This window comes from Arachis hypogaea, chromosome 5 (assembly GCF_003086295.3).
Source record: "Arachis hypogaea cultivar Tifrunner chromosome 5, arahy.Tifrunner.gnm2.J5K5, whole genome shotgun sequence".
Taxonomy (NCBI): Eukaryota; Viridiplantae; Streptophyta; class Magnoliopsida; order Fabales; family Fabaceae; genus Arachis; species Arachis hypogaea.
In genome coordinates, this window is record NC_092040.1 from 73,310,402 (window position 1) to 73,337,747 (window position 27,346).

Consider the following 27,346-nt stretch of genomic DNA (forward strand, 5'->3'; position numbering starts at 1 on the left):
CTTGCGGGATGATTTGGAGATTCCTCCTCCAGCAAATCCGCCGTGTATCACGTGGACATGTCTGTTCGGTGTGCGGGGTGATCGTTCAGGTCGTCCGACATCTTCATCCCTTCTTCTTTTTCTCGGTTCTTTGTCCCGATTGGCCAGGAACTGATCTAGTTTTCCTTCCCTTACTAATTTCTCTATGACGTTTTTCAAGTCAAAGCATTCGTTAGTGGAATGTCTTCGGACTCGGTGATTGTGATACTCATAGTATTTGTTCCGATTTCCTCCTCCCCTTTTGCCTTTGAGTGGCCGAGCTGGGGGTATTTTCTCCGTATGGCAGACCTCTTTGTAAACATCTACCAAGGATACCCTAAGAGGGGTGTAGTTATGATATTTTTTTATTTTCTCCCCGAAGCGATCTTCCTTCTTCTTGGATTCTTTATCTTTATCTCGGTAGGCGGAATCGAACCTCGAGGCTTCCCCAAGTCGAGAATTCTCCTCCATGTTAATGTACTTATGTGCCCGTTCTTGTACTTCGTCTAGGGATACTGGGGACTTCTTTGATATAGATTAACTAAATGGTCCTTCTCGTAGGCCGTTTATGAGGCCCATGATGGCAGATTCTGTTGGTAGACTTTGTATGTCCATGCATGCTTTGTTGAATCTTTCCATGTAGTTACGAAGGCTCTCCCGATCTCCTTGCTTGATTCCTAGTAGGCTGGGTGCGTGTTTGGCTTTGTCCTTTTGTGTGGAAAATCTGGCCAGGAACTTTTTGGCCAGGTTGTCAGAACTCGAGATGGATTTTGGAGGTAGGTTGTCGAACCATCTAATGGCTGTCTTGGTAAGAGTTATCGGAAAGGCTTTGCAGCGAACTGCATCTGAGGTGTCAGTGAGGTACATCCTACTTCTGAAGTTGCTGAGATGGTGGTTGGGGTCCGAGGTGCCATCATACAGAGTCATATTCGGAAGTTTGAAATCTTTTGGAATTTTGGTCTTCATAATTTCCTTGGTGAATGGATGTTGATCTTTGTGAGAGCTATCCTCTGGGGTGGATCGAGTAGCTTTAGTTTTGAGATCAGCTTCGAGTTTTATAAGCTTATCTTCTAATTCTCGGCGCCGCCTTATCTTCCGATGTAGATCCTCTTCTTTTTTGTGTTGATGTTGGGCTTCTTTCTCAAGTTGCTTTAATCGATCTTGAAGCATTTCTATCACCCCCGGATTTGATGAATTTTTGTGCCCATTAGATTCTGGAGTATCTTTAAGTATAGCATACATGCTCTTGTACGGCGTTCTATCTTCCAAACCTGAGTCATAGTCGTTGTCATGGTTGTCCGCCATGGTGTTAGGATGACTTCCAGGTTCCCCGGCAACGGCGCCAATGTTCTGACGGTTACCTGAAACTGTAGGTTGATCTTGGTCGAGATCTTCTGTGTTGGTCGGAACGGACGTGTCCGGCTGGTGTATTGTGACCGGAGCTGGTGTGTTCGACTTGCGGGACTGAAAGTGCTGCTGATCCTTCGTCCCCGGAGGGTGGGGGGTACCTGCAAGGGACTCCGATGCTTAAGTTAGCAAGGGTATTAAGCAGGTATTGAGTAGAATCAGAGTATGAGTTATACCTGGGTGCTCCAGTGTATTTATAATGGTGTGGAGTGACCTTTTTGGATAAGATAAGTTAGTTATCTTATCTTTATCTTTAAGTGAGGTCATCTTATCTTCAAGGGAACCGCCCTTCTCTTGTAGGCTTTGGGCTGCCTTAGGATCTGGGGCGTGTTCCTCTATTTGGGCCCTTTGTTTGGGCTTTCTCGTGACTTGGCCAAGCTCTTTGAGAGAAGTCGGATTGTCCTAACCTGAAGTGGTCGATCGCTTTGTCTGTAGAACATCTCGGGTCGGACAGCTCGACCCAAGATATGAACAATAACCAATTGAATCCGCCTAACTGAGATTTACAAGATGACTATAGCTTGCTTCATACCAACAATCTCTGTGGGATCGACCCTTACTCATGTAAGGTTTATTACTTGGACGACCCAGTACACTTGCTGGTTAGTGATGCGAGGTTATGAAGAAAGTGCTGAGTTATAAATGCACATACCAAGTTGAATGCCATTGTTAGAGATCACAATTTCGTGCACCAAGTTTTTGGCGCCGTTGAGTTTGGACAATTGACGGTTCATCTTGTTGCTCAGATTAGGTAATTTTCTTTTCAAAAAAGTTTTCAAAAAGTTTTCAAAAATTTATTTTTCTTTGTTTTTCATTTTTCTAATAATAATTTTCGAAAAAAAACCAAAAAAATTAATAAAATCATAAAAAACCAAAAATATTTTGTGTTCTTGTTTGAGTCTTGAGTTAAATTTTAAGTTTGGTGTCAATTGCATGTTTTTAAAATTTATGCATTCTTTTTTTTTCGAAAATTCATGCATGTGTTCTTCATGATCTTCAAGTTGTTCTTGGTAAGTCTTCTTGTTTGATCTTCATATTTTCTTGTTTTGTGTCTTTTGTTGTTTTTCATATGCATTTTTCCATTCATAGTGTCTAAGCATTAAAAATTTCTAAGTTGGGTATCTTGCATGTTTTTCTTTTCTTGAAAATTTTTCAAAAATAAGTCTTGATGTTCATCTTGATCTTCAAAGTGTTCTTGGTGTTCATCTTGACATTCATAGTGTTCTTGCATACATCATGTGTTTTGATTCATAAATTTCATGTTGTGAGTCATTTTTGTGTTTTTTTCTTTCCTCAATAAAAATTCAAAAAAAAATATCTTTTCCTTATTTTACTCATAATTTTCGAAAATTTGATTTGACTTAGTCAAAAATTTTCAAAACTTAGCTATTTCCTATAAGTCAAGTCAATTTTTCAAGTTTAAAAGTCCTATCTTTTCAAAATCTTTTTCAAAAATCAAATCTTTTCATTTTTTTATTATTTTTGAAAATTTTTTAAATTTATTTTCAAAATCTTTTCTTATCTTTATTTCAAAATTGAAAACTTCACCAACAATTAATGTGATTGATTCAAAAATTTGAAGTTTGTTACTTTCTTGTTAAGAAATGTTCAACCTTTAAATTCTAGAGTCATATCTTTTAGTTTTTGTTAGTCAAGTAATCAATTTTAATTTTTAAAATCAAATTGTGTCCAAAATATCTTTTTCAATCATATCTTTTTCAAAAATTTGATTTGAAAATATCTTTCCTAACTTCTTATCTTTTCAAAATTGAATTTCAAATCTTTTTCAACAAACTAATTGACTTTTTGTTTGTTTTACTATTTCTTATCTTTTTCAAAACCACCTAACTGCTCTTCTCTCTCTAATTTTCGAAAATTACCCCCCTCTTTTTCAAAATTCTTTTAATTAACTAACTGTTTCAAATTTTAATTTTAATTTTATTCCTTCTCTTAATTTTTGAAAATCACTAACCCCTTTTCAAAATTTATTTTCGAAAATCCTCTCTCTCACCTTCTTCTATTTATTTATTTATCTACTAACACTTCTCTTCTACTTAAGAATTTGAAATCATTCCTCCCCCTTGTGTTTGGATTCTTACCTTTTCCTCCTTCTATTCCTTTCTTCTTCTACTAACATAAAGGAATCTCTATACTGTGACATAGAGGATTCCTCTTATTTTTCTGTTCTCTTCTCTTTCATGTGAGCAGGAACAAGGAAAAAGACATTCTTGTTGAAGCTGATCCTGAACCTGAAAGGAGTCTGAAGAGGAAACTAAGAGAAGCTAAATTTCAACAAGCTAGAGACAACCTTACTAAAAGTTTCTAACAAGAAAAGGATATGGCAGCCAAACCCAACAACAATAATGCAAGGAGGATGCTTGGTGATTATACTACACCTACTTACAAATTTGATGGAAGAAGCATCTCAATCCCTGCCATTGGAGCAAACAATTTTGAGCTAAAGCCTCAACTAGTTGCTCTAATGCAACAGAACTGCAAGTTTCATGGACTTCCATCAGACGATCCCTACCAGTTTTTAACTGAGTTCTTGCAGATCTGTGAGACTGTTAAGACTAATGGAGTAGATCCTGAAGTCTACAAGCTCATGCTTTTCCCTTTTGTTGTAAGAGACAGAGCTAGAACATGGTTAGATTCACAACCTAAAGATAGCCTGGACTCTTGGGATAAGCTGGTCACGGCCTTCTTGGCTAAATTCTTTCCTCCTCAAAAGCTGAGCAAGCTTAGAGTAGATGTTCAGACCTTCAAACAAAAAGATGGTGAATCCCTCTATGAAGCTTGGGAAAGATACAAGCAGATGACCAAAAGGTGTCCTTCTGACATGCTTTCAGAGTGGACCATTTTAGATATATTCTATTATGGTCTATCTGAGTTCTCTAAGATGTCACTGGACCATTCTGCAGGTGGATCTATTCACCTAAAGAAAATGCCTGCAAAAGCTCAAGAACTTATTGACATGGTTGCAAATAACCAATTCATGTACACTTCTGAGAGGAATTCCGTGAATAATGGGATGCCTCAGAGGAAGGGAGTTCTTGAAAGTGATGCTCTGAATGCCATATTGGCTCAGAACAAAATGTTGACTCAGCAATTCAACATGATTTCTCAAAGTCTGAATGGATGGCAAAATACATCCAACAGTACTAAAGAGGCATCTTCTGAAGAAGAAGCTTATGATCCTGAGAATCCTGCAATGGCAGAGGTAAATTACATGGGTGAACCCTATGGGAACACCTATAATTCCTCATGGAGAAATCATCCAAATTTCTCATGGAAGAATCAACAAAAGCCTCAACAAGGCTTTAATAATGGTGGAAGAAACAGGTTTAGCTATAGTAAGCCTTTTCCGTCATCTTCTCTGTAACAGACAGAGAATTTTGAGCAGAGTCCCTTTAGCTTAGCAAACATAGTCTCTGATCTGTCTAAGGCCACTTTAAGTTTCATGAGTGGAACAAGGTCCTCGATTAAAAGTTTGGAGGCACAAGTGGGGTAGCTGAGTAAGAAAATCACTGAAACTCCTCCTAGTTTTCTCCCAAGCAATACAGAAGAGAATCCAAAAAGAGAGTGTAAGGCCATTGATAAAATCAATATGGCCGAATGCACAAGGGATGAGAAGGACATGAATCCCAGTGAGGAAGACCTCCTGGGACATCCTCTGAACAAAAAGGAGTTCCAAACTGAGGAACCTAAGGAATCTGAGGCTCACCTAGAGACCATAGAGATTCCATTGAACCTCCTTTTACCATTCATGAGCTCTGAAAACTATTCTTCCTCTGAAGAGGATGAAGATGTAACTGAAGAGAAAGTTGCTCAATATCTAGGAGCCATCATGAAGCTAAATTCCAAGTTATTTGGTAATAAGAGGAAGCATGAACAGCTTCTCTCAATGCAGAGTCAAACAGAGCCCCCACAGTCAAACTCTAAGTTTGGTGTTGGGAGGCCACAACCAAACTCTAAGTTGGGTGTTGAACCCCCACATTCAAACTCTAAGTTTGGTGTTGGGAGGTCCCAACAATGCATTGAACATTTATGAAGCTCCATGAGAGCTCACTGTCAAGCTATTGACATTAAAAAAGCGCTTATTGGGAGGCAACCTAATTTTTATTTTTATTGTTCTTTTATGATTTATTAGGTTTATGATCATGTGGAGTCACAAAACAATTGCTAAAATTAAAAACAGAATAAAAAACAGCAAAAGAAAAAGCACACCCTGGAGGAAGAGCTTACTGGCGTTTAAACGCCAGTAAGGAGCATCTGGCTGGCGTTCAATGCCAGAATAGAGCATGAATCTGGCGTTGAACGCCAGAAACATGCAGCAGTCTGGTGTTTAAATGCCAGGATTGCACCCTAAGGAAAGCTGGCATTTAACGCCAGCAACAAGCATCAGGCTGGCGTTAAACGCCAGAAACATGCTACATTTGGGCGTTTAACGCCAGAAACAAGCTTCAGTCTGGCGTTAAACGCCAGGATTGCATGCAGAGGGCGTTTTACAAGCCTAATTAGTGCAGGGATGATAAATCCTTGACACCTTAGGATCTGTGGACCCCACAGGATCCCCACCTACCTCAACTCACCTTCTCCCTTCTTCACACAATCCCCCAAACACTCTTCACCACTCACATCCATCCACTTTTCCCCATAAATCCCACATACCTTCAATTTAAAAATCTCTTTCCCACCCAAACCCACCCTAAATTACCGAACCTACTACCCTCTCTCTTCCTCTCCTCCACTTCTTCTTCTATTCTTTTTTCTATTGCTCGAGGACGAGCAACATTCTAAGTTTGGTGTGGCAAAAGCATAGCTTTTTTGTTTTTCCATAACCATTTATGGCACCTAAGGCCAGAGAAACCTCAAGAAAAAGGAAAGGGAAGGTAATTGCTTACACCTCTGAGTCATGGGAGATGGAGAGATTCATCTCAAGGGTCCATAGCTCAGTAATAGAGCATTTGACTGCACATCAAGAGAGCCCACTCATGGACCTCAACAAGAGTATGAGGAATTCCCTCATCAAGAAATCCCTGAGATGCCTCAAGGGATACATTTTTATCCACACAACTATTGGGAGTAACTAAAGGATAGAAGCACCAAAATTACTAGGGATCAAGCAACAGAGGCAAGGAAGAGACATAGAGGAGCTCAAAAAGCACCATTGGTTCTTCAAGAGGAAGATGCCACCCTCACTAAGGTGGACTCATTCCTTAATCTCCTTGCTCTTATTTTTCTGTTTTTCGATTTTTATGCTTCATGTTTGTCTATGTTTTGAGTCTTTACTACATGATCATTAGTATTTAGTAATTATGTCTTAAGGCTATGAATAATTCCATTAATCCTTCACCTCTCTTAAATGAAAAATGTTTCTAATACAAAAGAACAAAAAGTACATAAGTTTCGAATTCATCCTTGAATTTAGTTTAATTATATTGATGTGGTGACAATACTTTTTGTTCTCTGAATGAATGCTTGAACGGTGCATATTTTTTGATTTTGTTGTTTATGAATGTTAAAATTGTTGGCTCTTGAAAGAATGATGAAAAAGAGAAATGTTATTGATGATCTGAAAAATCATAAAATTGATTCTTGAAGCAAGAAAAAGCAGTGAATAAAAAGCTTGCGAAAAAAAATGGCAAAAAAATAATAATAAAAGAAAAAAGAAAAAGCAAGTAGAAAAAGCCAATAGCCCTTAAAACCAAAAGGCAAGGGTAAAAAGGATCCAAGGCTTTGAGCATCAATGGATAGGTGGGCCCAAGGAAATAAAATCCAGGCCTAAGTGGCTAAATGAAGCTGTCCCTAACCATGTGCTTGTGGCATGCAGATCCAAGTAAAAAGCTTGAGACTGAGTGGTTAAAGTCGTGATCCAAAGCAATAGAGTGTGCTTAAGAGCTTTGGACACCTTTAACTGGGGACTTTAGCAAAGCTGAGTCACAATCTGAAAAGGTTCACCCAGTCATGTGTTTGTGGCATTTATGTATCCGGTGGTAATACTGGAAAACAAAGTGCTTAGGGCCACGGCCAAGACTCATAAAAGTAGCTGTGCTCAAGAATCAACATACTTAACTAGGAGAATCAATAACACTATCTGAACTCAGAGTTCCTATAGATGCCAATCATTCTAAACTTCAAAGGATAAAGTGAGATGCCAAAACTATTCAGAGGTAAAAAGCTACAAGTCCCGCTCATCTAATTAGAACTAATATTCATTGATATTTTGGGATTTATAGTATATTCTCTTCTTTTTATCCTATTTGATTTTTAGTTGCTTAGGGACAAGCAACAATTTAAGTTTGGTGTTGTGATGAGCGGATAATTTATACGCTTTTTGGCATTGTTTTTAGGTAGTTTTTAGTAGGATCTAGCTACTTTTAGGGATGTTTTTATTAGTTTTTATGTAAAATTCACATTTCTGGACTTTACTATGAGTTTGTGTGTTTTTCTGTGATTTAAGGTATTTTCTGGCTAAAATTGAGGGACCTGAGCAAAGAGCTGATTCAGGCTGACAAAGGACTACTGATGCTGTTGGATCTTGACCTCCCTGCACTCGAAATGGATTTTCTGGAGCTACAGAACTCCAAATGGCACGCTCTCAACGGCGCCAACTCTCAAGTTTTTGGTGCCGTAAAGAGCGTGCCATTTGGTGTTCTGTAGCCCCAGAAAATCCATTTCGAGTGCAGGGAGGTCAGGATCCAACAGCATCAGCAGTCCTTTGTCAGCCTGAATCAGATCTTTGCTCAGGTCCCTCAATTTCAGCCAAAAAATACCTGAAATCACAGAAAAATACACAAACTCATAATAAAGTCCAGAAATGTGAATTTACATAAAAACTAATAAAAACATCCCTAAAAGTAGCTAGATCCTACTAAAAACTACCTAAAAACAATGCCAAAAAGCGTATAAATTATCCGCTCATCATAGTCTATGGCGACTATCAAGTATTTTACTTGTCCTCGCCTAGGTGGGAATGGCCCAAGGAGGTCGACTCCCCATTGGGCGAAAGCTCGGGGTGCCATCATCGTGCTGAGCTCTTCAGGTGGAGCCTTATGGAAGTTGGCATTTTCTTGGCATTTCTTGCATTTCCTGACGAACTCCTGGGTGTCCGAGATCATTGTGGGCCAGTAATATCCTGCTCGGATGATCTTTCTTGCTATCGAACTTCCTCCAATATGGTGACCACAGCAACCCTTATGGACTTTGCTTAGGACGTAGTCCGTCTGGTCGGGGCGTAGGCATTTGAGCAGGAGTTGGTGGAGCCCTCACTTGTACACCTGTCCCTGTATGATCACATATTTGGGGGCTTCCCTTCTGATGGCTCATGCTTCTTTCTCTCTTAGGGGTGTTTCTCCGTGCTCCAGGTATCGGGAGATAGGGTCTATCCATGATGGAGAGCTTAGAGTTTGTGTTGCGCACAAGACGATCACTGGTTCGGTTGCTGGTACATGAAATTGTGATCTCAATGGTGCCAACAACTTGGTACGCACAAATGTAATCTCAACTCTTTTTCACAACTTCGCACAACTAACCAGCAAGTACACTGGGTTGTCCAAGTAATAAACCTTACGTGAGTAAGGGTCGATCCCACGGAGATTGTCGGCTTGAAGCAAGCTATGGTCATCTTGTAAATCTCAATTAGGCGGATTCAAATGGTTATGGAGTTTTGATAATTAAAAGATAAATAAACTAAAGATAGAGATACTTATGTAGTTCATTGGTGGGAATTTCAGATAAGCGTATGGAGATGCGTTATTCCTTCTGAATCTCTGCTTTCCTACTGTCTTCATTCAATCATTCATACTCCTTTCCATGGCAAGCTGTATGTTGGGGATCACCATTTTCAATGGCTACCTCCCGTCCTCTCAGTGAAAATGGTCTAGCTACGGGTTACGTAGGATCCAGTGATCCTTTTGCATCTGTCACTACGCCCAACAGTCATGAGTTTGAAGCTCGTCATAGTCATCCCATCCCAGATCCTACTCGGAATACCATAGACAAGGTTTAGATTTTCTAGATCTCAAGAATGTTGCCAATTAGTTCTAGCTTATACCACGAAGACTCTGATCTCAAGGAATTGAAGGCTCTGTTGTCAGGAGAGACAATCAAACGCATGAACCAGGAATCCATGAGATACGCATTCAAGCTTGTTTTCATGTAGAACAGAAGTGTTTGTCAGGCACGCCTTCATAAGTTGAAAATGGTGATGAGTGTCAGATAATCATCACATTCATCATGTTCTTTTGTGCAAATGGATATCTTAGAATAAGAATAAGCATGAATTGAATAGAAGAATAATAGTACTTTGCATTAATACTCGAGGGACAGCAGAGCTCCACACCTTAATCTATAGTGTGTAGAAACTCCACCGTTGAAAATACATAAGTGATAATGGTGTTCATTGGCTTCGGCCCCATAGGGGGAACCAAAATAACCAAGACGCCTAATACAATAGTAAAAAGTCCTATTTATACTAAACTAGTTACTAGGGTTTACATAGATAAGTAAATAGTGCAGAAATCCACTTTCGGGGCCCACTTGCTGTGTGTTTAGGCTGAGCATTGAAGCTTTCATGTGTAGAGACTTTTCTTGGAGTTAAACGCCAGTTTTTATGCCAGTTTGGGCGTTTAACTACAGCTTCAATCCTATTTCTGGCGTTTAATGCCAGAATAGGGTAGGAAGTTGGCGTTTGAACGCTAGTTTGCATCGTCAAAACTCGAGCAAAGTATGGACTATTATATATTGCTGGAAAGCCTAGGATGTCTACTTTCCAACGCAGTTGAGAGCGCGCCATTTAAATTTCTGTAGCTCAAAAAAATTTATTTCGAGTGCAGGGAGGTCAGAATCCAACAACATCAGCAGTCCTTTTTCAGCCTCTGAATCAGATTTTTGCTCAGGTCCCTCAATTTCAGCCAAAAAATACCTGAAATCACATAAAAATACATAAACTCATAGTAAAGTCTAGAAATGTGAATTTTGCTTAAAAACTAATAAAAATATACTAAAAAGTAGCTAGATCCTACTAAAACTACCTAAAAATAATGCCAAAAAGCGTATAAATTATCCGCTCATCAGTTGCTAATCCCTGGATTAGAGATCTGTTCCCTGCCCCAGATTTAGTGCTTGATAGCTTGGAGAGGAGGTCCGCTCGGGCGTTCCTTTCCCTAGGAACATGCTGGATTACGATCTCTTCGAAGTTTTTGCAGAACTCTTTGACCTTTTCTAGGTATTTTTGTAGTAGTGTATCCTTAGCCTGGTAGCTGCCGTTTATCTAGGATGTGATGATCTGAGAGTCGCTGTTAACTTCTACCGTTGATGCTCTGACTTCTTTGGCTAGAATTAATCCTCCTATCAGTGCTTTGTACTCTACTTGGTTGTTGGAGACTGGGAAATCAAACTTGATCGACTGCTCGTAGGCTATCCCCGCCGAATGGCTTGGTTGGTTCTCAGGATGATCACGTGCCCTTGGAAATACTACTTTAGTCTTCTGAACAAGGTTAGTAGGGCATAAGTCAACTTTTCCAACTTAGTGAACTTTAACTCCGCCCTTTGGAGTAATTTGCTAATGAAGTATATTGGGGGTTGGGTCTTGTCTTCTTCTTCTCGGACAAGGACTGCCACCATGGCTTGTGTGCTCACAGCTAGGTATAAGTACAAGGGTTCTCCTTCTCTGGGTTTGCTAAGCACAGGCGGTTCCGAGAGTATTGATGAGCGGATAATTTGTATGCTTTTTGGCATTGTTTTTAGTATGTTTTTGGTATGATATAGTTAGTTTTTAGTATATTTTTATTAGTTTTTAGTTAAAATTCACTTTTCTGGACTTTACTATGAGTTTGTGTGTTTTTCTGTGATTTCAGGTATTTTCTGGCTGAAATTGAGGGACCTGAGCAAAAATCTGATTCAGAGACTGAAAAGGACTGCAGATGCTGTTGGATTCTGACCTCCCAGCACTCGAAGTGGATTTTCTAGGGCTACAGAAGCCCAATTGGCGCGCTCTCAACGGCGTTGGAAAGTAGACATCCTGGGCTTTCCAGCAATATATGATAGTCCATACTTTGCCCAAGTTTTGATGGCCCAAACCGGCGTTCAAAGTCACCCTCAGGAATTCCAGCGTTAAACGCCGGAACTGGCACCAAAATGGGAGTTAAACGCCCAAACTGGCACTAAAGCTGGCGTTTAACTCCAAGAAGAGTCTCTACACGAAAATGCTTCATTGCTCAGCCCAAGCACACACCAAGTGGGCCCGGAAGTGGATTTTTATGTCATTTACTCATTTCTGTAAACCTTAGGCTACTAGTTTTCTATAAGTAGGACCTTTTACTATTGTATTGGGAGACTTTGGTAGCTATCTTCATTTTATGCTATCTTAGATCATTGGGAGGCTGGCCTCACGGCCATGCCTAGACCTTGTTCTTATGTATTTTCAACGGTGGAGTTTCTACACACCATAGATTAAGGTGTGGAGCTCTGCTGTACCTCGAGTATTAATGCAATTACTATTGTTCTTTTATTCAATTCCGCTTGTTCTTTGTCCAAGATATTCATTCGCACTCAAGAACTTGATGAATGTGATGATTATGTGACACTCATCATCATTCTCACTCATGAACAAAGTGACTGACAACCACTTCTGTTCTACAAGCAAACAAGGCTCTAGTGTTTATCTCTTGGATTCTTTAACCGGAATCTTCGTGGTATAGGCGAGAACTGATGGCGGCATTCAAGAGAATCCGGAAGGTTTAACCTTGTCTGTGGTATTCTGAGTAGGATTCAATGATTGAATGATTGTGACGTGCTTCAAACTCCTAGCAGGCGGGGCGTTAGTGACAGACGCAAAAGAATCGATGGATTCTATTCCGGCCTGACCGAGAACCGACAGCTGATTACCCCATGCTGTGACAGAGCATAGGCAAACGTTTTCACTGAGAGGATGGGAGGTAGCCACTGACAACGGTGAAACCCTACATGAGCTTGCCATGGAAAGGAGTAAGAAGGATTGGATGAAGACAGTAGGAAAGCAGAGAGACGGAAGGGAAGGCATCTTCATGCGCTTATCTGAAGTTCCTACCAATGAATTACATAAGTACCTCTATCTTTATCTTTATGTTTATTTCGTTCATCACCATATCCACTTGAGTTTGCCTGACTAAGATTTACAAGATGACCATAGCTTGCTTCATACTAACAATCTCCGTGGGATCGACCCTTACTCGCGTAAGGTTTATTACTTGGACGACCCAGTGCACTTGCTGGTTAGTTGTGCAAAGTTGTGTAATGCCATGGTATTGAACACCAAGTTTTTGGGGTTCATGACCGGGGATTATGAGAGTTGTGAAAAGTATTGTTCACAATTTCGCGCTACCAAGTTTTTGGCGCCGTTGCCGGGGATTGTTCAAGTTTGGACAACTGAAGGTTCATCTTGTTGCTTAGATTAGGTATTTTTTTTCGAAATTTTTGAAGATGAATTCTAGAGTTTCATGATGATTTGTTGAAATCTGGCTGGCTGAGAAGCCATGTCTAATCTCATTGGACCGAGGTTTCAACTTATCATCACAAGAGCTTGTTGATTTCTATCAATCTTGCTTTTGGAGCAGCGATCTGCTAAGGCTTGGCTGGCTATTGGCCATGTCTAGTGTTTTGGACCGAAGCTTTCTTTGAAAGCTTGGCTGGCTGTGAAGCCATGTCTAATTCCTGGACCGGAGTCTTAGACTAGCATTGCACTGATTCCTGGAATTCTCATTAAGAATTTTGATATCTTTTTCCACTTAATTTTCGAAAAACACACAAAAAAAATCATAAAATCCAAAAATTTCTTGTTTGAGTCTAGTGTCTCATGTTAAGTTTGGTGTCAATTGCATGCATTCATTCATGTGTATTAAGAATTTTCAAGTAATTCTTGATAATTTTCTTACTCTGATCTTTGAATTCTATTGACTTGAGTGTTTTGTGTGTCTCATATGCATTTTGTTAGTGTCAGTAATATACAAACTGCTAAGTTTGGTGTCTTGCATGCATTGTTATTTGATTCTTGTTGCATTTTGATTTTTTCTTATTATTAAAAATCCAAAAATATTTTTAATTTGTGTCTTTTCAAGTCAATAATACAGAGAATTGAAGATTCAGAACATACAGTAGAGGAATTGCACAGAAAAAGCTGGGCGTTCAAAACGCCCAGTGAAGAAGGACAGACTGGCGTTTAAACGCCAGCCAGGGTACCTGGTTGGGCGTTTAACGCCCAAAAGGGTATAGTTTTGGGCGTTAAACGCCAGAATGTGCACCATTCTGGGCGTTTAACGCCAGGATGGCACAAGGGGGAAGATTTTGTTTTCAAATCAGATTTTTTTCAAGTTTTCAAACTTTTTCAAAATCAAATCTTTTTCAAATCAATTTTTCAATCAAATCTTTTTCAAAATCAATTTCTTTCCTTTTTCAAAGATACTTACTATCAATTAATGATTTGATTCAACATTTCAAGTATGTTGCCTTTTCTGTTGAGAAAGGTTTAATGTTTGAATCATATCTTTTCTTGTTAGTCAAGTTTTTAATTTTCAAAATCAAATCTTTTTAAAATGTTTTTCAAATCATATCTTCTCAATCACATCTTTTTAAAACCAATCATATCTTCTTAACCACATCTTTTTCAAAATAATTTTCAATCAAATCTTTTTTATTTCTAATTTCAAAATCTTTTTCAAAAAAATCATTTTATTTCTTTCCCACTTTCATTTTCGAAAATTAAGTAATGTTTTTCAAAAATGTTTTCAAATTTTTTACTTAATTTTCGAAAATCACTTCCCTTCTTCTCACATCCTTCTATTTATGGACTAACACTATCCCTTAATGCAAAACTCGAACTCCATCTCACTTTGATAAGTTCGAATTTTCTACTCCTATCTTCTACTTTTCCTTTCCTCTGACACCTAAAGGAGTCTCTATACTGTGACATAGAGGATTCCACATTTTCTTGTTCTCTTCTCTTTCTTATGAGCAGGAGCAAAGACAAAGGCATTCTTGTTGAAGCTGATCCTGAACCTGAAAGGACCTTGAAGAGAAAGCTAAGAGAAGCCAAATCACAACTCTCTTTAGAGGACCTGACCGAATTCTTCAAAGAAGAAGAACTCATGGCAGCCGAAAACAACAACAATGCCAACAATGCAAGGAAGGTGCTGGGTGACTTTACTGCACCTACTCCCGACTTCTATGGGAGAAGCATCTCTATCCCTGCCATTAGAGCAAACAACTTTGAGCTTAAGCCTCAACTAGTTTCTCTAATGCAACAGAATTGCAAGTTCCATGGACTTCCATTAGAAGATCCTCATCAGTTTTTAGCTGAGTTCTTGCAAGTCTGTGACATAGTCAAGACTAATGGGGTTGACCCTGAGGTCTACAGACTTATGCTATTCCCTTTTTCTGTAAGAGACAGAGCTAGGACATGGTTGGACTCTCAACCTAAAGAAAGTCTAGACTCTTGGGAAAAGCTAGTCAATGCCTTCCTGGCAAAGTTCTTTCCACCTCAAAAATTGAGTAAGCTTAGAGTGGAAGTCCAAACCTTCAGACAGAAGGACGGAGAATCCCTCTATGAAGCTTGGGAAAGATACAAACAATTAATCAGAAAGTGTCCTTCTGATATGCTTTCTGAATGGAGCATCATAGGTATTTTCTATGATGGTCTCTCTGAACTATCCAAGATGTCTTTGGATAGCTCTTCTGGAAGATCTCTTCATCTGAAGAAGACGCCTACTGAAGCTCAAGAACTGATTGAAATGGTTGCAAATAACCAATTCATGTACACTTCTGAAAGAAATCCTGTGAACAACGGGACTAGTCAGAAGAAAGGAGTTCTTGAGATTGACACTCTGAATGCCATATTGGCTCAGAATAAAATATTGACTCAACAAGTCAATATGATTTCTCAAAGTCTGTCTGGAATGCAAAATGCACCAAGCAGTACTAAGGAAGCTTCATCTGAGGAAGAAGCTTATGATCCTGAGAATCCTTCAATGGAAGAGGTGAATTACATGGGAGAACCCTATGGAAACACCTATAATCCTTCATGGAGGAATCATCCAAATCTTTCATGGAAGGATCAACAGAGACCTCAACAAGGTTTCAATAACAATAATGGTGGAAGAAACAGGTTTAGCAATAGCAAGCCTTTTCCATCATCTTCTCAGCAACAGACAGAGAGTTCTAAGCAGAATAACTCTGACTTAGCAACCATGGTCTCTGATCTGATCAAAACCACTCAAAGTTTCATGACTGAAACTAGGTCTTCCATTAGAAACCTGGAAGGACAAGTGGGACAGCTGAGCAAGAAAATTACTGAACTCCCTCCTAGTACTCTCCCAACCAATACAGAAGAAAATCCAAAAGGAGAGTGCAAGGCCATCAACATGGCCGAATTCTGGGAGGAGGAAGAGGCAGTGAATGCTACTGAGGAAGACCTCAATGGACGTCCACTGACCTCCAATGAGTTCCCCAATGAGGAACCATGGGAATCTGAGGCTCAAAATGAGATCATAGAGATTCCATTGGACTTACTTCTGCCATTCATGAGCTCTGATGAGTATTCTTCCTCTGAAGAGGATGAGTATGTCACTGAAGAGCAAGTTGCTAAATATCTTGGAGCAATCATGAAGCTAAATGACAAGTTATTTGGAAATGAGACTTGGGAGGATGAACCTCCCTTGCTCACCAAGGAACTGGATGACTTGTCTAAACAGAAACTGCCTCAAAAGAGACAGGATCCTGGGAAGTTTTCAATACCTTGTACCATAGGCACCATGACCTTCAAGAAGGCCTTGTGTGACTTAGGGTCAAGTGTAAACCTCATGCCTCTCTCTGTAATGGAGAAGTTAGGAATCTCTGAGGTGCAAGCTGCAAAAATCTCACTAGAGATGGTAGACAATTCAAGAAAACAAGCCCATGGACTTGTAGATGATGTTCTGGTTAAAGTTGAAGACCATTACATCCCTACTGATTTCATAGTCCTAGAGACTGGGAAGTGCATGGATGAATCCATCATCCTTGGCAGACCCTTCCTAGCCACAGCAAAGGCTGTGATTGATGTTGATAGAGGAGAGTTGATCATTCAAGTGAATGAAGAATCTTTGGTGTTTAAGGCCCAAGGATATCCCTCTGTCATCATGGAGAGGAAGCATGAAGAGCTTCTCTCAAATCAGAGACAAACAGAGCCCCCACAGTCAAACTCTAAGTTTGGTGTTGGGAGGCCACAACCAAACTCTAAGTTTGGTGTTGAACCCCCACAACCAAACTCTAAGTTTGGTGTTGGGAGGTTCCAACATGGCTCTGAGTATCTGTGAGGCTCCATGAGAGTCCTCTGTCAAGCTACTGACATTAAAGAAGCGCTTGTTGGGAGGCAACCCAATGTTATATTTTATCTATTTTATTTTGTTATTTTCTCTTTTTTGTAGGTTGATGATCATGAGAAGTCACAAAATCAATGAAAAAAAGCAAAAACAGAATGAAAAACAGGAAGAAAAATAGCACACCCTGGAGGACGCACCCACTGGCGTTTAAACGCCAGTAAGGTTAGCTGTTGGGCGTTTAACGCCCAGTCTGGCACCATTCTGGGCGTTTAACGCCAGAAAGGGGCACCAGACTGGCGTTAAACGCCAGAAAGGGGCACCAGACTGGCGTTAAACGCCAGAAAGGGGCAAGAAGCTGGCGTTAAACGCCAGAAATGGGCACCAGCCCGGCGTTTAACGCCAGAAATGGCTAAAAACGTGATTTTGTTTGCCATTTGGTGCAGGGATGACTTTTCCTTGACATCTCAGGATCTGTGGACCCCACAGGATCCCCACCTACCCTACCACTCTCTCTCTTCTTCACCCATTCACCAATCACCTCAACACCTCTTCCCCAAAAACCCCTCACCTATCAAATCCCATCTTTCTCTTCACCACTCACATCCATCCTTCATAAAACCCCACCTACCCCACCATTCAAATTCAAACCACTTTCCCACCCAAACCCACCCTCAAATGGCCGAACATCCCTCTCCCCTTCTCCTATATAAACCCTCCTTCACTCCTTCATTTTCACACACCTTCAACACCATCTCTCTCCCCTTTGGCCGAATACAAAGCCTTTCCCTTTCTCCTCATTTCTTCTTCTTCTACACTCTTCTTTCTTCTTTTGCTCGAGGACGAGCAAACATTTTAAGTTTGGTGTGGAAAAAGCATTGCTTTTTATTTTTTCCATAACCATTTATGGCATCCAAGGCCGGAGAAACCTCTAGAAAGAGGAAAGGGAAGGCAAAAGCTTCCACCTCCGAGTCATGGGAGATGGAAAGATTCATCTCAAGGGTGCATCAAGACCACTTCTATGAAGTTGTGGCCTTGAAGAAGGTGATCCCCGAGGTCCCTTTTTCACTCAAAAAGGGTGAATATCCGGAGATCCGACATGAGATCCGAAGAAGAGGTTGGGAAGTTCTTACCAACCCCATTCAACAAGTCGGAATCTTGATGGTTCAAGAGTTCTATGCCAATGCATGGATCACCAAGAACCATGACCAAAGTGTGAACCCGAATCCAAAGAATTATCTTACTATGGTTCGGGGGAAATACTTGGATTTTAGTCCGGAAAGTGTGAAGGTGGCGTTCAACTTGCCTATGATGCAAGGAGATGAACATCCTTACACTAGAAGGGTCAACTTTGATCAAGGGTTGGACCAAGTCCTCACAGTCATATGTGAAGAGGGCGCCCAATGGAAGAGAGATTCAAGAGGAAAGCCGGTTCAATTGAGAAGGCATGACCTCAAACCCGTGGCTAGAGGATAGTTGGAGTTCATCCAATGCTCAATCATTCCCACTAGCAACCGGTCCGAAGTTACCATAGACCGGGCTATCATGATCCATAGCATCATGATTGGAGAAGAAATAGAAGTTCATGAGGTTATAGCCCAAGAACTCTATAAGGTGGCGGACAAGTCCTCTACCTTGGCAAGGTTAGCCTTCCCTCATCTCATTTGTTACCTCTGTTATTCAGTTGGAGTTGACATAGAGGGAGACACCCCTATTGATGAGGACAAGCCCATCACTAAGAAGAGGATGGAGCACACAAGAGACCCCACTCATCATGAGATCCCTGAGATTCCTCAAGGGATGCACTTTCCTCCACAAAACTATTGGGAGCAAATCAACACCTCCCTAGGAGAATTGAGTTCCAACATGGGACAACTAAGGGTGGAGCATCAAGAACACTCCATCATCCTCCATGAAATTAGAGAAGATCAAAGAATCATGAGAGAGGAGCAACAAAGACAAGGAAGAGACATTGAGGAGCTTAAGCACTCCATAGGATCTTCAAGAGGAAGAAAGAGCCGCCATCACTAAGGTGGACCCGTTCTTTGATTTCCTTGTTCTTTATTCTTCTGTTTTTCGAATTTTATGCTTATGTTTGTCCATGTTTGTGTCTTGTGATCATTAGTGTCTTAGTGTCTATGCCTTAAAGTTATGAATGTCCTATGAATCCATCACCTCTCTTAAATAAAAAACGTGCTTAAATTGAAAAAGAAAAAGAATTGCATGAATTTTGAATTTTATAACAGTTTAATTATCTTGATGTGGTGGCAATATTTTTATTTTCTGAATGTATGCTTAAACAGTGCATATGTATCTTGAATTTGTGGTTCATGAATATTGGCTCTTGAAAGAATGATGAAAAAGGAGACATGTTACTGAGGATCTGAAAAATCATAAAAATGATTCTTGAAACAAGAAAAAGCTATGAAAAAAAAATCGAAAAAAAAGAGAGAAAAGAAAGAAATAAAGTTGTGATCCAAGGCAATAAGAGTGTGCTTAAGAACCCTGGACACCTCTAATTGGGGACTCTAGCAAAGCTAAGTCACAATCTGAAAAGGTTCACCCAATTATGTGTCTGTGGCATGTATGTATCCAGTGGTAATACTGGAAGACAGAGTGCTTTGGGCCACAGCCAAGACTCAATAAGTAGCTATGTTCAAGAATCATCATACTTAACTAGGAGAATCAATAACACTATCTGGATTCTAAGTTCCTAAAGAAGCCAATCATTCTGAATTTCAAAGGATAGAGTGAGATGCCAAAACTATTCAGAGGCAAAAAGCTAAAAGCCCCGCTCATCTAATTAATACTGATCTTCATAGATGTTTTTGGGATTCATTGCATATTCTCTTCTTTTTATCTTATTTGGTTTTCAGTTGCTTGAGGACAAGCAACAATTTAAGTTTGGTGTTGTGATGAGCGGATAATTTGTATGTTTTTTGGCATTGTTTTTAGTATGTTTTTGGTATGATATAGTTAGTTTTTAGTATATTTTTATTAGTTTTTAGTTAAAATTCACTTTTCTAGACTTTACTATGAGTTTGTGTGTTTTTCTGTGATTTCAGGTATTTTCTGGCTGAAATTGAGGGACCTGAGCAAAAATCTGATTCAGAGACTGAAAAGGACTGCAGATGTTGTTGGATTCTGACCTCCCTGCACTCGAAGTGGATTTTCTGGAGCTACAGAAGCCCAATTGGTGCGCTCTCAACGGGGTTGGAAAGTAGACATCCTGGGCTTTCCAGAAATATATGATAGTCTATACTTTGCCCAAGTTTTGATGGCCCAAACCGGCGTTCAACGTCACCCTCAGGAATTCCAGCGTTAAACGCCGGAACTGGCACCAAAATGGGAGTTAAACGCCCAAACTGGCACTAAAGCTGGCGTTTAACTCCAAGAAGAGTCTCTACACGAAAATGCTTCATTGCTCAGCCCAAGCACACACCAAGTGGGCCCGGAAGTGGATTTTTATGTCATTTACTCATTTCTGTAAACCTTAGGCTACTAGTTTTCTATAAGTAGGACCTTTTACTATTGTATTGGGAGACTTTGGTAGCTATCTTCATTTTATGCTATCTTAGATCATTGGGAGGCTGGCCTCACGGCCATGCCTAGACCTTGTTCTTATGTATTTTCAACGGTGGAGTTTCTACACACCATAGATTAAGGTGTGGAGCTCTGCTGTACCTCGAGTATTAATGCAATTACTATTCTTTTATTCAATTCCGCTTGTTCTTTGTCCAAGATATTCATTCGCACTCAAGAACTTGATGAATGTGATGATTATGTGACACTCATCATCATTCTCACTCATGAACAAAGTGACTGACAACCACTTCTGTTCTACAAGCAAACAAGGCTCTAGTGTTTATCTCTTGGATTCTTTAACCGGAATCTTCGTGGTATAGGCGAGAACTGATGGCGGCATTCAAGAGAATCCGGAAGGTTTAACCTTGTTTGTGGTATTCTGAGTAGGATTCAATGATTGAATGACTGTGACGTGCTTCAAACTCCTAGCAGGCGGGGCGTTAGTGACAGACGCAAAAGAATCGATGGATTCTATTCCGGCCTGACCGAGAACCGACAGCTGATTACCCCATGCTGTGACAGAGCATAGGCAAACGTTTTCACTGAGAGGATGGGAGGTAGCCACTGACAACGGTGAAACCCTACATGAGCTTGCCATGGAAAGGAGTAAGAAGGATTGGATGAAGACAGTAGGAAAGCAGAGAGACGGAAGGGAAGGCATCTTCATGCGCTTATCTGAAGTTCCTACCAATGAATTACATAAGTACCTCTATCTTTATCTTTATGTTTATTTCGTTCATCACCATATCCACTTGAATTTGCCTGACTAAGATTTACAAGATGACCATAGCTTGCTTCATACTAACAATCTCCGTGGGATCGACCCTTACTCGCGTAAGGTTTATTACTTGGACGACCCAGTGCACTTGCTGGTTAGTTGTGCGAAGTTGTGTAATGCCATGGTATTGAACACCAAGTTTTTGGGGTTCATGACCGGGGATTATGAGAGTTGTGAAAAGTATTGTTCACAATTTCGCGCTACCAAGTATCTTTTTGAAATGGCTAAACGCTTCTTCACATGCCGGGGTCCATTCGAAGGCAATTCCTTTCTTCATTAGGATGAAGAATGGGAGAGCCCTTTCTGTCGAGGCTCCAAGGAACTGGGACAGGGCTGTGAGCCTCCCGGTGAGTCGTTGCACATCTTTGACGCATCCTGGGCTTGTCATTTTGAGGACGGCTTCGCACTTGTCCGGGTTAGCCTCTACCCCTCTTTGAGTTATCATGAATCCTAGGAACTTTCCTACTTCCATGGCAAATGCGCATTTGAGTGGGTTGAGCCTCATTTTGAATTCTCTTAGTGCTTTGAAGACAGCTTGGAGGTCGTCTATTAGTCTGTTCGGTTCTGCTGTCTTTACCAAGATGTCATCGACGTACACTTCTACTGTATTGCCGATGAGGTCATGGAACCTTGCTCATTAGCCTTTGATAGGTGGCTTTCGCGTTCTTCAGCCCAAATGGCTTTGCTTTGTAGGGGTAGGTGCCTCCTGGCTTTATGAATGCTGTTTTATCCTCGCCAGATCAGTGCATTGGGATCTGGTTATAACCAGAGTATACTTCCATGAAGCTGAGAAAACGATACCCTGGTGCCGACTCTACCAAGGTGTCGATGTTTGGGGAGGGGGAAAGAGTCTTTTGGGCATGCTTTGTTTAGGTCGGAATAGTTAACGCACATTTTCCACTTTCCGTTGGCTTTTTTGACTAGGATGACGTTGGACAACCATGTCGAGTAGCCAAGCTCTTTGATGAATCCTGTTTCTAACAACCCAACTGTTTGTCTGGCAACTTCGTCGGCCCTTTCTTGAGACATCTTTCTTTACCGTTGGGCTACTGGTTTGGCGTTTGATTTCATGGCTAGTCGGTGGGACATGACCTCAGGATCTAATCCCGGCATGTCTGATGGTGTCCACGCGAAGAGGTCATCATTTGCCCTTACGACCTCTGATGCGTGAGCATCTTGTCTATCTTTTCCTAGTGAATTTAAATCTAATTTGTTGAATTTAATTAAGAATTAATTATATTTTAGCCACTATGGATACTATTTTAAATTTTGTCTAATTTTATTTATTTTAGGTAGCTTTCAGATGGATTGGATGAAGTTTCTGCAGAGAAAGAGAAGAAACCAAGGAGATGACCAGTGAGAAGCGACGCGGACTCATGACTCACGCGTCCGTGCGAAATGGAGAAAATCACAGCAACGCGAACGTGTGGCTGACGCGTACGCGTGGATTGGAATCTGCACGAGTGACGCGAACGCGTAGATGACGCGCATGCGTGGCAAGGAAAAACGCTGGATGACGCGAACGCGTGGACGACGCGGTCGCATGACGTGTGCGATCTGCAGAATTTATAGAAATTGCTGGCGTCGATTTTGGGCCGCGTTTTGACCCATTTTCCAGCCCAGAAAACACAGATTAGAAGCTGCAGAATGGACAAACAAGTGGTCCCCACACATCAGCTAAAGACTAGTTAATTAATTCGAATTTAAATTCAAATATTATTTTTTAGGAAAAGATATTATTTTTAATTTTAGATAATTAGATTTTAAATTTATTAGGATTAGTTATAAAAAGGGATCTAATGCCATCAGATTGAAAAGATAGTACATTTTTACTAGAACCCTTATTTTTCTTCTCTGAACCGTGAGCAACTAATCCTTCATTGTTAAGGTTAAAAGCTCTATCTATTTGTATGGATTAATTCATTTGATCTTTCTAATTTAATCCATGTTTTTATTTATATTTTAATAATTGTTTTCGTTCTTCATTTTATGAATTTGGGTGGAACGGAAGTATGACCTAAAACTTGAAAAAGCTCTTTACTTGAACAACGGCTTGAAAACATATTATCCTAAATTTCTAATTGTTTGTATTTAACATGATACGTGACATATAATCCCCTTATTTTTGGATAATTAGGATTTTCGTGGCATATAAACTGGAATTTGAACTTCACCTTCTAATTGGAATTAATTGACCAAGGAATTGGCAGTTGATGAATTTTAGAGGAGACTAGGAAGGTCTAAGGAATTAGGGTCTAGTCACATATAGTTTTCCATGAAATTAAATCTTACATGATTAAATTAGTTAGTAATAAAAATCAATCTAGAAAATAGATAACTTTGAAGCCTTAACTGTTTTCTCAATATTTTATTCCCAACTCATTGCTGCTTGCTTTCTGAAATTCTTAATTTACTGTTTAATGCTCTTTGAATACCAAAACACTCTTTTCTGTTTGTCTAACTAAGCCTATCAAATACTATTGTTGCTTAATCCATCAATCCTCATGGGATCGACCCTTACTCACGTAAGGTATTACTTGGTACGACCCGGTGCACTTGTCGGTTAGTTTGTGGGTTATAAAATACCGCACCAACCTCTATGAGGGGGCCCTTGAGTTCATGGGGTAGGTTCTTATTTACAAACGTAAACTGGTCTGCCGACTTTCCTATCTGAAATTTTTCCATGTCCCCTTCTGGTTCTGGTCTCGGCTTGTCCTCCATCCTGACGTCCAGGTCTGCCAAGAATACACCAGCTACCTTCTTGGATTCTTTTCTTAGGGAGAGACTGGCGTTGTCGCAGGCGACCGCCGCTTCTAGGTCTCCTCTTATGGAGCCAACTGTTCCCTTGTCCATTATGAACTTCATTGTGAGGAACTTAGTGCATATTACGGCTGAGAATTCATTAATGGTCTTCCTCCCTAGGATGATGTTGTAGGCTGTGGAGTTTTTGAAGACTACAAAGTCTGCCATAACCGACTTCCTGGCATCACCGGTTCCTAGGTGGGTTGGAAGGGAGATCGTCCCTTGTCCCGTCCAGTTCCTAGGCAGATCGGTCACGGCGGAGGTGGTCGCTATTAAAGTTGTCAATTTTTTAAAATTCTAATAAAAGCGACGACTTGCCTAGCCATCGATAATAATTTAATAAAATTGACAGTATTTCTAGTTATAACATGAGTGTGAGAATTTTACATTGTTACTAAAATCGACAACGTCGCCGTCAATATTATTATATAAAATCGACGCCATTTTTGTCGATATTTGATTCAATAAAATCGACAATATTTTCGTTTATAAGATGATTAATAAAATCGACAACATTGAGGTTGATATTTGATTCAATAAAATCGACACAGTTGCCGTCGATTTAATTATTTAGATACCACTAAATTCTTTGTCTATATTTTATTTTTATCTATTTTAATTTTAAAAAGCGACAGGTTTACCGTCGATTTTAATAGTTATATGTTTTAATTATTTTTTCTATTTGAGAAATAGTAAACAATTAATGCAAATAAACTTTTAAATATAGAAATAAAATTCATACAGAATATTAGATAACAAGACAAATAAAATTTTAAATATAAAAATAAAATTTATACTAAATATTAGATAATGAGTTTACAAACTTATCAAAATAATAAATAATCCTCTAACATAAATAATCAAGTAGACAAGATAAATAACTAAACTTAGACTTATACTCGTTTGAATTACAATTCACTAATAAAACAAAATTTCAATGTAAAGTAATTAAATAACCTACTTATACTCGTCTAAATAATCATCTAAGTCATCAAGATCGTCATAATCATCCTCCCTTTGAGAACTTTGTTGTTGTCCTGGTCGCTGGAGAATATGTGGGAATTTTCTACTGGGTCTTGGGCTGGGGCTGGAGCTGTGCTTTTCTGAGAGCTTGAAAAAGTAAAAGGAGGAGGTGAGGGAACACGTGATCCAGAACAACTAGAATCCATGGCCCTCACATACTCAGTCAAGCTGCTCAATTGATGACTAAACTGATCTATCTGTGAGTTACCGGTGTTAAGATCCTCACGCAAGGATTCAACAGTCTGTTGCCACTCTCTTTTCACCCTTTGGTAGCCGTCTTCAAGCTCTCTATATTTTGCGGCATGTTGTTCAACTCTCCTATTGAGTATTGTGATTCGTTATCTAAGATCTAAAACATCAGTGCTGGTGGTCGTGGTTGGCCCATCAACTTGAGGTCGCACCATGGAAGAGTTCCTTACCTCACCCATGCCATATACCCTACCTTTTCATTTTCACCCACTGTCTCTATACCAGTGATGAATGGATTTTTGACGGTTTAGAATTCACAAATGAATCCTCGTTTCAAGTATAGTTTCTAAACCAACTAAAATCCTTTCATACAAAAATTTGGTTTTCACAAGTAACAAACCCCTAAAAATATAAACCGAAGTATTCAAACCTCATGAAGTTTGATGAGCGGATAATTTATACGCTTTTTGGCATTGGTTTTAGGTAGTTTTTAGTTGGATCTAGCTACTTTTAGGGATGTTTTTATTAGTTTTTATGCAAAATTCACATTTTTGGACTTTACTATGAGTTTGTGTGTTTTTCTGTGATTTCAGATATTTTTTGGCTGAAATTGAGGCACCTGAGCAAAAATCTGATAGGAGGCTGACAAAGGACTGCTGATGCTATTGGATTCTGACCTCCCTGCACTTGAAATGGATTCTCTGGAGCTACAGAACTCCAAATGGCGCACTCCCAATTGCGTTGGAAAGTAGACATTCAGGGATTTCCAGCAATATATAATAGTCCATACTTTATTCGAGTTTAGATGACGCAAACTGGCGTTCAACTCCAGTTCCATGCTGTATTCTGGAGTAAAACGCCAGAAACACGTCACAAACCAGAGTTAAACGCCAAAAACACGTTACAACTTGGTGTTTAACTCCAAGAGAAGCCTCTGCATGTGTAAAGCTCAAGTTCAGCCCAAGAACACATCAAAGTGGGCCCCGGAAGTGGATTTCTGTACTTAGACTTATTTCTGTAAACCCTAGTAACTAGTTTAGTATAAATAGAACTTTTTACTATTGTATTTACATCTTGGGATTGTCTTTTGATACTTTGATCATGTTTTGGAGGTTGGCCTCTTGGCCATGCCTGGACCTTGTTCTTATGTATTTTCAACGGTGGAGTTTCTGCACACCATAGATTAATGTGTGGAGCTCTACTATACCTCGGGAATTAATGCAAAGTACTACTATTTTTCTATTCAACTCTCGTTTATTTCTATTCTAAGATATCCATTCGCGCCTAAGAACCTGATGAATGTGATGATTATGTCACACTCATCATCATTCTCACCTATGAACGCGCGTCTGACAACCACTTCCGTTCTACAAGCAAATAAGCTAGAATGAGTATCTCTTGGGTTCCTTAACCAGAATCTTCGTGGTATAAGCTAGAATCCATTGGCATCATTCTTGAGAATCCGAAAGGTCTAAACCTTGTCTGTGGTATTCTGAGTAGGATTTAGGGATTGAATGACTGTGACGAGCTTCAAACTTGCGAGTGTTGGGCGTAGTGACAGACGCAAAAGGATCAATGGATCCTATTCCAGCATGATCGAGAACCGACAGATAATTAGTCGTGCTGTGACAGAGCACCTAGACCATTTTCACTGAGAGAACGGACAGTAGCCATTGACAACAGTGATCCCCAACATACAACTTACCATAGAAAGGAATATACACGATTGGATGGAGACAGCAGGAAAGCAGACGTTCAAAGAGCCATACAGCACCTTCATGCTCTTATTTGAAATTTCCACCATTGAATTACATAAGTATCTTTATTTTATTTTATTTTATGCTTTATTTATATTTATTTTCGAAAACCATTATAACCTTTAGAATTCGCCTGACTGAGATTTACAAGATGACCATAGCTTGCTTCATACCAACAATCTCTGTGGGATCAACCCTTACTCACGTAAGGTTTATTACTTGGACGACCCAGTGCACTTGCTGGTTGTGATGCGAAGTTGTGAAGAAAGTGTTGAGATTATAAACGCGCATACCAAGTTGAGCGCCATTGTTAGAGATCACAATTTCGTGCACCAAGTTTTTGGCGTCGTTGCCGGGGATTGTTGAGTTTGGACAACTAACGGTTCATCTTGTTGCTCAGATTAGGTAATTTTCTTCTTATTTTATTTTCAAAAAGTTTTCAAAAATCTTTCAAAATT

General features: G+C 39.8%; 2 non-coding genes across 2 annotated transcripts; both read right to left on the reverse strand.

Moving 5' to 3' along the window:
- Nucleotides 1-4,162: 4,162 nt before the first annotated feature.
- On the reverse strand, nt 4,163-4,270 carry LOC112804912 (small nucleolar RNA R71). The gene has a single exon (XR_003203528.1). It is a non-coding gene; the product is annotated as a small nucleolar RNA R71 (small nucleolar RNA).
- Nucleotides 4,271-14,954: 10,684 nt separating this feature from the next.
- Nucleotides 14,955-15,062, reverse strand: LOC112804989 (small nucleolar RNA R71). The gene has a single exon (XR_003203605.1). It is a non-coding gene; the product is annotated as a small nucleolar RNA R71 (small nucleolar RNA).
- Between the last annotated feature and the right edge of the window lie 12,284 nt (nt 15,063-27,346).